Consider the following 15,305-nt stretch of genomic DNA (forward strand, 5'->3'; position numbering starts at 1 on the left):
ACACACACACACACACACACACACACACACACACACACTTCAACACTACCTGAATCTACAGATGACTATTCACTGGCTATCTGCAGTTTCAACCTTTTGCATGATGCTCATCTGCAGTCTCTCTTTCTCTCTCTTTTTTTTCTTCCATAACTGCAATGGTCTGAGTAGAATGACCCAGCCTTTGTTGAGAAATATTCTTACCAGGAAGGGGAAGATTGATGACAATGATTCAGGGGCTGTCAGTGATGATCAGGACTGTAAAAAGTCATCAGGAATGTTTTGTAAAACATAAAGATAGAACATTTCTAAATGTGTATTTTACTGTTTTTAGTAGAATGTCAACACTCTGTTAACTGAGGTTATAGCTGACAAAGCTCCTGGAGTCAGTGTATACTGAATTAGGATAATATTCAGAGAATGAATGCCTGTATACTTACATGGAAGAGGAGAGATGTCATAGTTCTTCTAAATGACCTGCATGCTCTGTATAATTTCACTGTCATTCATATATCCTTGTAGGTGCCATTCATATGTCATTGCTAGATGCATTTCATATGTCATTGCAGGTGCCATCTACTGAGAAATCCTGCACACACACTGGCATAGTGCTTATTCTACAGAGTCATTTGGTCTACATTGTCAGTATCTGTGTTTGTCAGTATTGTGTTGTCTAATTGTCAAAGGACTGACTCCAAGAGGGCAGAGATTGTGGCATATTTACTTTTCTGCTGTTTACTAAATTAGAAGTAGAGCTCAAATACACTAATTCAGTTTGATGCATTCTCAAACATGATGGAAGAATGTACCCAAAAGATCTGAAGAGCTAAGCAGAAATTCTAAAACATGACTACAAGGCAAACCCATCACCGAGACAATATATACGAGTGCGCCTATCAGAATATAGAGAAGAATGAAAACCTTAGGGTTCTATAGCATTCAGGTTGCATGTTTTTTTGTTTGTTTTGTTTTTGTTTTTTGTTTTTGTTTTTTTGTTTCTCAAGACAGGGTTTCTTTGTGTAGCCCTGGCTGTCCTGGAACTCACTCTGTAGACCAGGCTGGTCTCAAACTCACAAATCTCCTGCTTCTGCCTCCCAAGTACTGGGATTAAAGGTGTGCGCCACCACTGCCTGACAGCCTTCAGGTTCTACTGCATAGGGTTCTATGGCATTCAAGGAATTATAATGGAATAGTCATTTAGTAATTGATATAATATATATAAGAATCATGGGCATTTGTATAAAAGACAATCAAGTTTGAACTTATTTTCTTCTCAAACTCTGGCCATAACTTTTGGTGTGTTGAATACATCATTGCAGAATAAGAAACCAGTGTAAACCTGTCAAAGACAATGCTTGGCTGTAGCTGACCAGTGTGTAGTAGTATTATCAGCAAAAGTAAGGCCAGGTGACTAAATGCACAAGTACAAATCTTTAGGAAAGCAAGGCACAAGTTTGCCCATTATTGAGACAATATGTAGGAGTGTGAATATCAAAATATAGAGAAGCATGAAAACGATAGTGTTCTCTAGCATTTAGGTTCTATAGCATAGGGTTATATAGTATTCATGGAATTATAGCTGAATAGTTATTTGTAATTGACATAACATACATAAAGATTTATTCTGTATAAGCTATAACTTATACAGAATTAATGATGTATATATAGACTGATATGTTGCATTATATCTAATTCTTAGCATCCACCCTTAAGAGGAACTAAATAATATATGTAGTGGATAATTTTAGAATACACATTGACCAAAGAAGAATAAAATATACATAATGTATAGAATCAGATTATGTATAGAATAAATGAGAGGACCACTTAACTGTTTGATTATAGAAAAGACATAACTTAGTTCTAGTTTTGGAACAAATATGCCCCAGGTAGATGATAAAAACTTTATGTAAGTGCTAAGAGAGCCTGGAAGATTATGGAATTTTGGTGAAAAAAAGAAAATCACTCAAAATTAAAATAAGTAATTACAAATGGAAAAAACAAAATCCCCATCCCAAGTGTTGTATCATTGACACACAAAGGGAAGTATGTTCTAGAGGTTTGTTTATAAGTGAACATTCTTGATGGAAAAAGCACCAACCCTTGGCTAAACTTCTATATCTTGAGAGATAATTTCCTTAAACTTGATCAATAATCCCAAGAATTACTATGGAGTTAACATTTAGCTCCCAATTTTGCTCACTCTATTTAAATACCCTCCGTGGGGGCTGTTACATTGTTGAGCCTTTCTCCACTCTCTGTTCTGTAGTAGCCAACACTTATCAACTGTGTGCACTTTGTATATAACTAAAAACACACATTGGCCTTTTAGTTTTCTATTGTTATCATCAGTACATTTAGTAGGAAAATGAAGTCCAGAGATGTTGAAAATTCACTCAAGATGAAACAAGTATCAGTGAACTGAATTAAATTCAAACCCAAGTCTGTTACTCAGAATTTTCATTCTTAAACTCTCACTGTGCTCTGCTCTACTTGTGCGCACACCAGCATGCAACTTATTGAGCTTATCTGATTGTACTCTGTGATAACCACCAGACTCTGGTTCTATGAAGGGAGTGTGTGTGTGTGTGTGTGTGTGTGTGTGTGTGTGTGTGTGTCTGCATTGGATGTGCTTAGTTCTGGGAAATAGACTCCAGGGCCTTGTGCATGCAAATAAGCAGTCTACATTGAGATATAAACCCTTCCCTTTTTGAGGAGACTTATTCATCTGCAGAGATCATTGAACTCCCTAGATCAAGAAAATTCACAGGGGAGCTGGAGAGATGGCTCAGTGGTTAAGAGCACTGGTTGCTCTTCTAGAAGTTCTGTGTTTAATTCCCAACAACGACAGGGTTGCTCACAACCATCTGTAATGTTATCTGATGTCCTCTTCTGGTATGCAGGTACATATGCAGATAGAGCACTCATATACCTAAAATAAAGAAATTAAAAAAGAAAGAAAACTCTCAGAACCTGTGGTGAGAATAAAGGACTTAATCAAATGAGAAAAATGATATCTCTTGGCTAGCAATGTGAGATTGTATTCCACAAATGTAAGATAGTAAACATCTAGAATTTCCTTAAACTTGTCTTCACATCTTTAGTCCTAACATGAATCACATTTCATGTAGACCATTGTCGTACTTTTGTGAGTTCACAATCACTGTTGTGAATAACCTTGTGAATGTCTTTTAGTACATCTTTGCACAAATTTCTCTAGACTATAGTTATAATAGAATTTCTTGAAATTTACTACATACTGCTGGATTATTTCAGGAGTGTTTTATACAAACTTATGCTTTGGTCAGAGGTAAAAGCAGAGAGAATTTCCTTATTCTGAGGCTTTGCTTCATTCTTTTGGATAGATTATGAAACAAAGATTTAGTTACAAGTAAGTTTTCTGGAAAGTAAAACTAGAATACATAGCAAAACCATAGTAACATTGAACTAAAGAGAGAAAACTCAAAGGAGGCTGTGTGAAAATTAGCATGGGTGTTTACTACTATGTATGGACAAGTAGATTAACATAGCAAAAATGGCCATCTTACCAATACCAATTTACAAATTCAATGCAATTTCCATCAAAATTCCAATATATTTTTTTACAGACATTAAAAGAACAATATACAACTTCATACGGAAAAGCAAAAAAAAAAAAACAAAACCCAACAACAAAAAAACCCCCATAGGATAGCTAAAACAATTCTATACAATAATAATTAAAAAAAAAACTTCTGGAGTTATCACTATCCCTGATATCAAGTTGAATCACAGGGCAATAGTAATAAATACACATGGTATTTTCATAAAAATCAGACAAGTTGATCAATGGAATGGAATCAAAGACCTACACCTATAGACACTTGATTATTGACAATTAAGCAAAAACTATACAATGGAACAAAGAAAGTATCTTCAACAAATAGTGCTGGTTTAACTGGATGTCTACATGTAGAAGAGTGCAAATATATGCATGTCTATCACCCTGTACAAAACACAAATCCAAACGGATCAAGGACTGCAATATAAAACCTGATAACCTAAATCAGATAAAAGAAAAAGTAGGGACTAGCCTGGTCCATGAGACAGCTTCCTGAAGAGAATACCAATTGCTCAGGCACGAAGATCAACAATTAATAAATGGAACATCACAAAACTGAAACGTTTCTGCAAGACAAAGGACAGTGTTAAAAGGACAAAACAGCAGCCTATAGAAAGGAAAAAGATCTTTATCAACCCTACATCTGACAGATTTATAATATCCAAAATATATAAAGAACTCAAGAAATTCAACACCAACAACCCAAATAACACAATTAAAAAATAGGATAAAGAGCTAAATGGAGATTTCTTTTTTTACCTTTTAAAAATTATTTTATTTATTTACATTCCAGTCATTGTTCCCCCTCCAGTCATTGCCTCCAAACATTATTATAGATGCCAACAAGTACATGCTGAAAAGAGCCTAATATGGCTGTCTCCTGAAAGGCCCTGCCAGAGCCTGACAAATGCAGAGGAAGATGTTCACAGCCAATCATTGAAATGAGCACAGGGACCCCAATGGAGGAGTTAGAGAAAGGACTGAAGGAGCTGAAGGGGTTTGCAACCCCATAGGAGGAACAACAATATCCACCAACCAGAGTCCCCAGAACTCCTAGGGACTAAGTCATCAACAAAGGAGTACACATGGAGGGACCCATGGCTCCAGCTGCACATGTAGCAGAGGATGGCCTTGTCAGGCATCAATGGAAGGAGAAGCCCTTGGTCCTGTGAAGGCTCGATGGATACCCCAGTGTAGGGGAATGGGGAGCAGGAAGGTGGGAGTGGGTGGGTGGGTGGAGGAACACCCTCATAGAAGCAGGGGGAGGGAGAATGGAATAGACGGTTTCTGGGAGGGGGGAAACCAGGAAAGGGGATAACATTTGAAATGTAAATAAAGAAAATCTCCAAGAAAAAAGAAAAAAGAAAAAAATATTTTATCTATTTATGTTCCAGTCGTTGCCCCCCTCCCAGTACCTCTCCCCTACAGTTTCTCAGCCCATTCCTTCTCCCCCTTGCCTCTGAAAGGGTGCTTCTCCCCAGTCTTCCCCTCTTCCCTGTCTCAAGGATTAAGCACCTCTCCCACTGAGGCCAGACCAGGCAGACCTCTGCTTCATATGTGCCAGAGGCATTTGACCAGCCTGTGTATGCTCCTCATTGGTGGTTCAGTATCTAGGAGCTCCCTGGGGTCCAGGATAGTTGAGACTACTGGTCTTCCTGTGGGGTTCCTCTCACTTTCAGATTCCTCCATCTTTCCCCTAATTCAACCATATGGATCCCTGACTTCAGTTGAAAAGTTATATGTATCTGCATCTGTCACAGTCAGCTGCTGATAGGGCCTCTCAGAAGACAGTCATGCTAGGCACTGATCTGTAAGCACACCATAGCATCGGCAATAGTGTTATGCCTTGAAGCCCTCCTCGTCCCCTCATCAGATGGATCCCAAGTTGGGCTGGTCATTGGACTGCCTTTCCTTCAGTCTCTTTTCCATTTGTCCCTGAAATTCTTTTAGACATGAACAATTCTGGGTCAGAAATTTTGACTGTGGGTTTGTAACCCAGTCCCTCTAATTGTGGCCCTGTCTATCTACTGGAGGTGGTCTCTTTTAGTTACCTCTCCCCAGTGTTGGGCATTTTGGCTAAGGTTACCCCTATTGAGTTCTTAGAGTCTTTTTCCTCCCGGGTCTCCGGGTCTCCGGTACTTTCTAGAGGGTCCCTCCCCCTCCCCCCAAAGCTGCTTATTTCCATTTATTCTCCTGGCCTTCTGGGCTTCTCTCCTGTTCCCCACATACCAGATCCTGTGTCCCTTTATCCCCCTCATTCACCTCTCCCACCCAGGTCCCACTCATCTGCTTCCTGTTATTATTTTCTTCCCAGTTTTAAGTGGGATTTAAGCATCTTCACTTGGGCCTTTCTACTTGTTACACTTCTTGAGGTCTGTGGGTTGTGTCCCATGTGCTTTGTACTTTTTGACTAATATCCACTTATCAGTGGGTACATACTATGCATGTCCTCTTGGATCTGAGTTACCTCATTCAGGATGTTATTTTCTAGTTCCATCCATCTGCCTGCAAAATTCATGATGTTCTTGTTTTTAATAGCTGAATACTATTCCAATGCATAAATGAACCACATTTTCTGTATTCACTCTTTGGTTAAAGGATATTTGGGTTGTTTACAGCTGCTATGAACATAGTGGAGCATACGTCCTTGTGGTATGGTGGGGCATTTTTTGGGTATATGCTCAAGAGTGGTATAGCTTCATCTTCAGGTGGAATCTGTAATGGCCAAGAAGCACTCAAAGAAATATTCAATGTTCTTAGTCATTGGGGAAATGAAAATCAAATTGACTCTGAGGTTCTATTTCATACCCTCAAAATGACTAAGTTCAAAATCTCACATGACAGCACATGCTGGCAAAGATGTGGAGCTAGGGAAACACTATTGCTGGTGGGAGTGCAAACTTGTACAACCACTTTGGAAATCAATTTAGCGGTTCCTCAGAAAATTGGGGCTAGTTCTACCTTAAGCCTCAGCTATATTACTCTTGGGTAAACACCCAAAAGATGCTGCACCATCACACAAAGACATTTGCTCAACTATGTGCCTAGGAGCTTAATTCCTACTATCCAGAAACTGGAAATAGCTCAGATGTTCCTCAACTAAAGAATGGATAAAGAAAATATGGTACACTTAAACAGTGGGATATTAGCTATTAAAAAAAAATGACATCATGAAATTTTCAGGCAAATGGATGGAACTAGAAAAGATCATCCTGAATGAGATAACCCAGAACAGAAATGCAAACATGGTATGTACTCATTGATAAGTGAATATTAGCCATAAACTGTAGGATAACCATGCTACAATCCAGACTCAAAAAACCTAAACAACAAATAGAGCACATGGCAGCTGGAATCTCACTGAGAAGGAAAAGTAAAATAGACATCTTGGAGAGATTGAGGGAGTATGGAAGAGGGAGCATGGAGTGGAACAATTAGGATCTAGTGTGGGGAAGATGGTGGCAGGGAGAATTTGGAGAGAATTGGTGGGAGAGAATCAGTGGGTTGTGTGTCTCTGGAACAAGTTAGAAATCTAGGACAATGGAAACTCCAAAGAATATATGAGGGTGACTCTAGTCCAGACTCCTGTCAATAGGGATATAGAACAAGAAATGGTCACCTCCTGTAAACAGGCACAACTTCCAGTGGAGTGATAGGGATAACAATCCAGCTGCAAAATCTTTGACCCATAATTTGTCTTGACTATAAGATGTCCAGGGATACAGATGGAGCAGAAAGTGAGGGAATGGTCAACCAATGATTGGCCCAACTTGAATCCCATGCCAGGAGAGAAAGAGCCCAACCCTGACACTATTAATGATACTCTGTTATGCTTTCAGACAGGAGCCTAGTATAACAGTATCTGAGTGGCTTCATCCAGCAGCTGATGAAAACAGATGCAGAGACCCACAGCCAATAGTTATGCAGAACTCTGGGAATCTTGTGAAAGGAGGAGGAGGAGGAGGAGGAGGAGGAGGAAGGATTTAAAGAGCCAGAGATGTCAAGGATACCATAAGAAAACCTACAGAATCAACTAACCTGGACATACAGGGCTCACAGAGCCTGAACCATCAACCAGAGAGCATGAATAGGATGGACTCAGTTCCCCTACACATATTTAACAGATGTAGAACTTAGTCCTCATGTAAGACCTTTAACAGCAGAAGCAGGGCTGTCTCTAATTGTGTTGCCTGCCTTTGGATCCCTTTCCCCAGTCTTGATGGCCTTGCATAACCTCAATAGAAGAAGATACATCTAGTTTTACTACAATTTAATATACCAAAGTGGGTTAATATCCATGGCAAGTATCCTGTTCTCTGAGGAGACAGGAAAGGAGACATAGGGAGAGGGGACCTGAGAGGGGGGACAGGAAGCTTTGATCAGGATATAAAGTAAATAAATTAATTAATATTAAAGAAAACGAGCGTGGGTGTTTACTACTATGTATGGGCAAGTGGGACTCATTTGTACTGGTATCCTTTAGGGGAACTAACATGCCTAGTCACCATGTCCAATCCCTTTGTGATGGCTGCTCCTATGAGACTTTACATGAACTATTTTTGGCAGGAGATCTGTGAGTTAAGCCAAAGGAGATAGGTAGTCACTGAGAATGTCTGCTACACCAAGCATCTTGGCAAATAGTTCAGGGATTTGATCGCTTGTCAATCTACCAGGTGTGAAGATGTTTACATTAGTGTGGCTTTATTTGCCCTTCCCTCATTATTAATTAAAGACATTTGCTGGCTGTTTGTGTGTCATTTTAGCTCACTGTTTTATTAAGTTGTTTTGGTTTGTTTGAGAGAGTTTTGTCTCATCACTAAGGTTGGCCTTGAACTCATGTTTTGACTGATTTAGCCTCTGTAATACTGAGATTACATACATTGGAGACTACAGCAAGTTGTTCTTTTCTTATTTAACTGATAATAACGTTATCAGTATGTATCAGAGGTTGGATGGCCATTCATTCAACTTAGTTCCCTTTTCTTCTGAGCAAACAACTAGGCAATTCTCATGTTTTTCTCTATGGAGGTGAGGCTGTCTTCATGAAGAATGAGATGTGAGAAGTGAAACATTAATTTGCAGGCCTGTAGTCTGCTTGCCATCCCCCTTTAAGATGACAGTTAACGGTGATTACAGAGCTCTTTGAAGCAACTGTTAAAGACAACAGTTACTCTTGGGTCTCAAGTCACAAATCACTGAGTTGAGGGAAGTGGTCTCCAGCACAGAGGGGAATTCATATGAGTAAGAAATTAAATGACTTTGTGCTTTACAGCTGAGGTTTCAAGAATTGTCAGTCGATGGTAGCTCTCTCTTGGAGAGGGTGGTGTAGAAGGGAGTGGACGCATTAAACAGAAGCTGTTAGGTCGCTTGGGTTTGCTAGAGCTCAGGAAGGTCTCCCATTCTCCTGCATGTCTGAATTCAGAGCTAGCTACAGATAGGATTTTTGAACAAAACAAAACAAAACAAAACAACAACAACAAAACAAAAAAACCCCTCATTCATAGACTGATTCCAATTCTGATTTAGTAGATAATATTTTTAGACCTACAATTTATGCCTACTACATTGCAAAAGTTCATGAATTTAGAGACGTACACACTCATAGATCTACCCTATGCAGACATACAAATAGCCACATAACTACATCTTTTCTCCAGTCTTTCTCTTCGGCTGTTCCTTTTCAGCGCCAGGCCACACTGGCAGGCTTCAGCTCCAGGCCACACTGGCAGGCTCCAGAGCCAGGCCACACTGGCAGGCTCCCGTCATTCTCGCTTATCTTGCCGTTCGAGAATTTGATGCATGGGATCGATGGCTCTTTTCCTTAGGTAAACTTGTGAGATTTTTCCATGTTTCTGGCTATCTCAGTGGATCGCCCTTGTAATGCATGTGTGCTATTCTACCATCTAGGCAGAATCATTATCTGTCTAACTATTCCTTTGTTGACATTTGTGGGTATGGTTTTGATGCTTGTTCATGATAAATAAAGCAGCTATTAACATTTATACACACGTTCATTTGACTTGGGTCGACTCCTAGGATTGGGATTTCAGCATTATATAATATCTTTTTAGCTTCCTAAGATGCTGCCAAGTTGCTTTACAAAGTATGTTGCCCATTCATTGGCACAGACAACGTGGCAATTGCTTTCCCCCCAGCACTCATGTCAGATGAATCGCAATCACCTGTACTCCAGTTTCAAGGAATCTGACCGTGTCCATCCCTCCACAGGTGTGGACACACTTGTGTATACACATACCCCACACACATAAATAAAAAGTACAAACTTTAAAAATAATTGTGCTTCAGAGAGATGGTTCAATGGCTGCTTTTTCCAGAGGAAGTAGGTCGATTTTTGCTTTTTTTCATTAACTCATTTATTTTTTATGTGACAATTCTAGACCCTCCACAATCTAGCTACTCTTATTGTTTTTTCCATTGTAGTCATGTGATTCATTGTGTAGTGAAATCTCATTGGAAATGTATTTATTTATTATTTATTTATTCATTTATTTTCTGTCAGTAAAGATACTGGACATACTTTCTATGCCTATCAACCATTTGTATACTTTCTTTTCTAATTCATATGTTCAAATTTTTGCCACTTTTTGTTCAGAGTGGTTATGTGTACTTTATCAACACAAGAATCAATAACTATAAAAGTTAATGAAAGAGCCGGGCGTGGTGGCACATGCCTTTAATCCCAGCACTCGGGAGGCAGAGGCAGGCAGATTTCTTAGTTCGAGGCCAGCCTGGTCCACAGAGTGAGTTCCAGGACAGCCAGGGCTACACAGAGAAACCCTGTCTCGAAAAGCCAAAAAAAAAAAAAAAAAAAAAAAAAAAAAAAAAAAAAAAAAAAAAAAAGTTAATGAAAGAAAAATTGGGATTTGAATTCTGTGATATTCAGAAAAATGTTTTTTTCCAGGTCAGGGGTAAATCTTGCCACACATCTCACTATTACATTAGACAAATCTCTAAAAATATTTCAAGGGATAAGATTATGTAACTGCAAATTCTCACTATGAAAAGACATGGCTAATAAAATTGGTATGCAATGGCAAGCTGGAATATATACATATGAAATGTATGATGAGCACCTTTTTTTACTTGTATGCATATATGTTAGTGTGGGTGCATTTATGTGTGTACATACATGCTTATAGAGGCCAGACCTCAATATCAGGTGTCTCCCTTAAATGTCTGCCGCCTTATGTTTGAAACAGTGGCTCTCATTGAGTTTCACTGATCACTAGACTGGCTGGCTAGGAAGCTATAGGATCTGCCTGTTTGTCTTTCCCCTACATGCTTGGCCTTTTATGTGGGTGTTATGAATTGGACCTTAAGTCATCATGCTTGTTGGGTACTTTAGTCTGGAATCATCTCTCCAACCTCTCGACAAAGAGTTAACACTTTTACACTATAAGGGACTTCTAGACATTAATAAGGAAGAACAATAGCAGCAAAATTATATTAACTGATGATTCATAGAAAAAGAAGTAGAAATGCATACAATTTAATAAAATATATTTTACTAATGAGAAGAAATTCATGTTTAGTCTATAAGATTATTTCTACTTAGAAACAATGGTATCAAGTTTTGAGTATCTATGGTAATATTTGCTATCAGCAGGGTTGTAAATTGGTTGGTACAAAGACATGTAAAATTGACATGTGTATTAATTGGGGTTCTCTAGAAAAATGAAATTAATAGAATGAATCTATCTATCTATCTATCTATCTATCTATCTATGGCAATTTGTTAGAGTAGGCTGTGGTCCAATTATTCTAAAAAATGGCTGTCTTTCAATAGAACGTCCAAGAATCAAGTAGTTGTGCAGTCCCCAAGGCTGATTGTCTCCTGGTCCTCAATATATGCTCAAAGAAGTATGCTGACCCTCATACCAGGAAAAGAATGGACTTGCCAGCCAGAGTAAGAACAAGTGGTCAATGACAGGAAACTTCTTTCTTCCATGTCTTTCATAGAGGCTAGCAGCAAAAGATGCGGCCCAGATTAGAGTTGTGTGTTCCCACTTTAAAAGATCTGGGTGAAACCAACCAAAGAACATGAAGAGGCTAGACCTAGGCCTCACATACATTTGTAGAGGATGAACAGCTTGGTCTTCATGTGGATCCCCTAACAATTGGAGTGGGGCCCGTCTCTGACTCTGTTGTCTGCCATTAGATTCCCTTTTCTTGGACTGTTGGTTGGGCCTCAGTTGGAGAGGAGGTACTCAGTCCTTCTGTGACTAAATGTCCCAGTGGTGCCCAAGGGGGGCTTCACCTCCTCTGAGAAAGGGACATGGTAAAGGGGGGAGGGATTTGTAAGGACAGGACTGGGAGGAGAGGAGGAGGGGCTGCAATTGGGATACAATGTGAGTAAACAAAATAAATTATGGAAAAAGGATCTGGTGAAAATTAAGTCTTCCCACTTTAAATGATTTAATTAAGAACAGTCCTTCACAGATGTACTCAGCAGCTTGGGTTTTAGTTAATTCCTGATACAGTCAATTTGACAACCAAGAATAACCATCACAACCCCTGTTTGTCAAATTTACAGACTGTTTATTTTTAATGACTCAGTAACTGCTGTAATTTATAATAGCAAACAATGTGAGCTGACTTACAGTTTGACCAGCTAGGAATCTCCTGCTCATTTTCTCGTCAATTGTTGTCTTGTTATTATTATTATTATTATTATTATTTTCAGGTAAGTACTCCATCATGGAGCTACCGAACTTTAAAATCTCTTTCTAAATTCTACAAGTCACTTGCCAAATATATCTATTATCAATATCCTATTGAAGCAAGTAGATTGTCTTTTTTTATTAGTTTATATATGGATGAATTGTGCCCTACCTTCTCCATTTGTATGTTTAAGACCCAACTCCCAATAACTCACATAACTAGAGTTGGCTAGAACCAATTGACACAGAATATCGCTTCCCTCTCCCTTCCCTTCCTCCAGTTTCTCTCAGCTATCTTTCCTCAAACCCCTCCCATGTTGATAGTTTTCTTTCCTTTCATTATATTTGTTACATATAAGCCTTGAAAACACATACAATTAAACAACACAAAAGGACTCAGCAGGACCAATCCTTTTAGAAGGTGATTCATTTAAAATGAGTGTACTGGCTGGTTTTGTCTGTCAACTTGACACAAGGTAGAGTTATCACACAGAGAGGAGCCTCCCTTGAGGAAATGTCTCCATGAGATCCAGCTGCAAGGCATTTTCTCAATCAGTGATCAAAGGGGGAGGGCCTAGCCCATTGTGGGTGGTACCATCCTGGGCTGATGGTCCTGGGTTCTATAAGAAAGCAAGCTGAATAAGCCAGGGGAAGCAACCCAGTAAGCAGCACCCCTCCGTGGCCTCTGCATCAGCTCCTGCCTCTCTGCATCAGCTCCTGCCTCCAAATTCCTGCCCTGTGTGAGTTCCTGTCCCGACTTCCTTTGGTGATGAACAGCAATGTAGAAGTGTAAGCTTCCCTCCACAACTTGCTTCTTGTTCATGATGTTTTGTGCAGGAATACAAACTCTGATTAAGACAATAAGGCTATCAGGTTAGGCCTCCATCCCAGCTGACTACTGTCTTTATGGGAACCTGAAAGATACAAATGCTAGGGATATATGAGTTTAGAACAGCAAATTTTCAAACCAAAGAGGCATTCCAAAAGAAAGCAATCTTGTCAGCCCGTGATCTTGACATTCCATCCTCCAGAGCATACATACATTTCTGTTGTTAAAGTCATAATTTTGTGGTATTCTGTAATTTTGCCCGCATCAACTAACAGAGTTTCTTTCAAAGAACAAATGTTTTTCATTTTTATGAAATCCATTTTAAAGCCTTTTATCTTTGCAGTCCATGTGTCTGTATGGTTCTTGGCTCTCTGGTTAGTTCCACTGATCTACACCCGGATGTCTGTTTTCATAAACTCTGTAGGTTAGCTCAGTGTGTTTCCACATTTTGAAGTCCTTGGAATGTATGTTATCTAAGAAACCTAATTAAATCCTATGGCAGCATTTTTGATAAGTCACTATCTATATGAATCCACAGGAGAAAGGTAGAAACCAAGGATTCTAAGGATTGTGGGTACTTGTTTTCTTCCTTTATACCCAAATACAAAACTGGTATGAATTTAAAGAGGTTCTCATGGAAAGAAATGTCGCCAAACTGTTGAAAGTCAAAATGGGAGGGTTCTTTCCCAGGAGCATCTGTTAAGTGACATTAGCATTCATTCATGAGCATCTGTTCAACTGTGATACATTGATTCAAATGAAAATGAATGTTGCTTAGACACAGAAAGAGCTTCTTCTATCTAATGTAAGGTTAGGATCAGAACCTGTCGTGAGGATGGACTGACAAACAAAAGGAGTCGGAATAAACTCTCACCTACTTCAGCAGTATGCTCACGCACGGAGATGATGTCTCCACTGCTGAGAATAGCAACTAATAAATGCTTGTCACTGGTTGGACAGACGTGCTAAAGATACAGGGAAAAGGGCTTAGATGATTGGTAACAGAATCAAGCCAGTGAGACAACTAGTGAACAGTATGAAAGGCAGAGAGATGTGATGATACAATGAAGAGCAGGTCATTAATGTTAGGTTCAAAGCCAGACTATCTACCAGCTGTGCCCTTGAGAATGATATTTGCCTGCTCTTAGCATCGTTTCACTCACCTGTAAACAACAGGACAACACACACCTCATTAGACATACTAATAACATTTAGCATCTCTCTTTATAGATGTGTTTCTCAATCTTTAAATGAAAAAAATTGTCCAGTTCCTGAGTTAACTTCAGAACTGGCAGAAGTTCCGACTATCAGCTTCCATAGATATTTGATGAATGAGCAGCAATACTGAAAATGCTTAATGCTCTTCTTTTTGTATCAGAAACCAGTAGTTAAGGCTAGCTCATTGTTACTGAGTTAAGGCTAGCTCATTGTTACTTTGGTTATTATCCATCCTAAGTAGAATAATATTATTGCCATCATCTAATTCTTCACTGATGACAGTACCTACAAATATATACTACCCACTTAGGTCTTGTGTATTCGGGGTAAGTAGGATCCATTAACATTCCAATCCTTGCTATACACAGGGTCACATGTTGTAAGTGTATCACCAGCAGTTTCATGTTGATATTTCATGTTGATGTATGATCATTTATCAATTATTGATGATCATGTTGATTATTTATTCAAATGGCATTTCTTACATCAGGACACATTACCTTGGTTTGTCAGACATGAACGATTGTTTTCAAAACAGAAGAACTGACATCCTTTTTTAGTTTTCTCCATTAGGAAATGTTCCTACTTAAAGGCAGGTACCCATGTTTCTCCTATAATATAAGTACAGTTCTGGACTTCCTAGTCATTAAAAAAATACAGCAATAGTTCATCCCAAAACTGAAATGAGGAAACGTACTTCTTGTAATTAACAGTTTGTGGATTCTGAGCCCTCAATAAGTGCTTGGGCAGTCTTGGCTCTGGCTTTGTAATTATGTGCTGGTTGTCCAGTAATTGAGAAGCGCAGCAGAGGCTTTGGAAATCCACTTTATTCTCCATGAGAGAATGGAGAAATGAGTTGGCATGTGTTTCCTTTGATAAAGTTCCATAAGCTCTTGCAGAGAAATTGAAATACCATTCTCTCTCTCCCCATCTCTCTCTCTCTCTCTCTCTCTCTCTCTCTCTCTCTCTCTCTCTCTCT

This window comes from Mus pahari, chromosome 3, assembly GCF_900095145.1.
Source record: "Mus pahari chromosome 3, PAHARI_EIJ_v1.1, whole genome shotgun sequence".
Classification (NCBI taxonomy): Eukaryota; Metazoa; Chordata; class Mammalia; order Rodentia; family Muridae; genus Mus; species Mus pahari.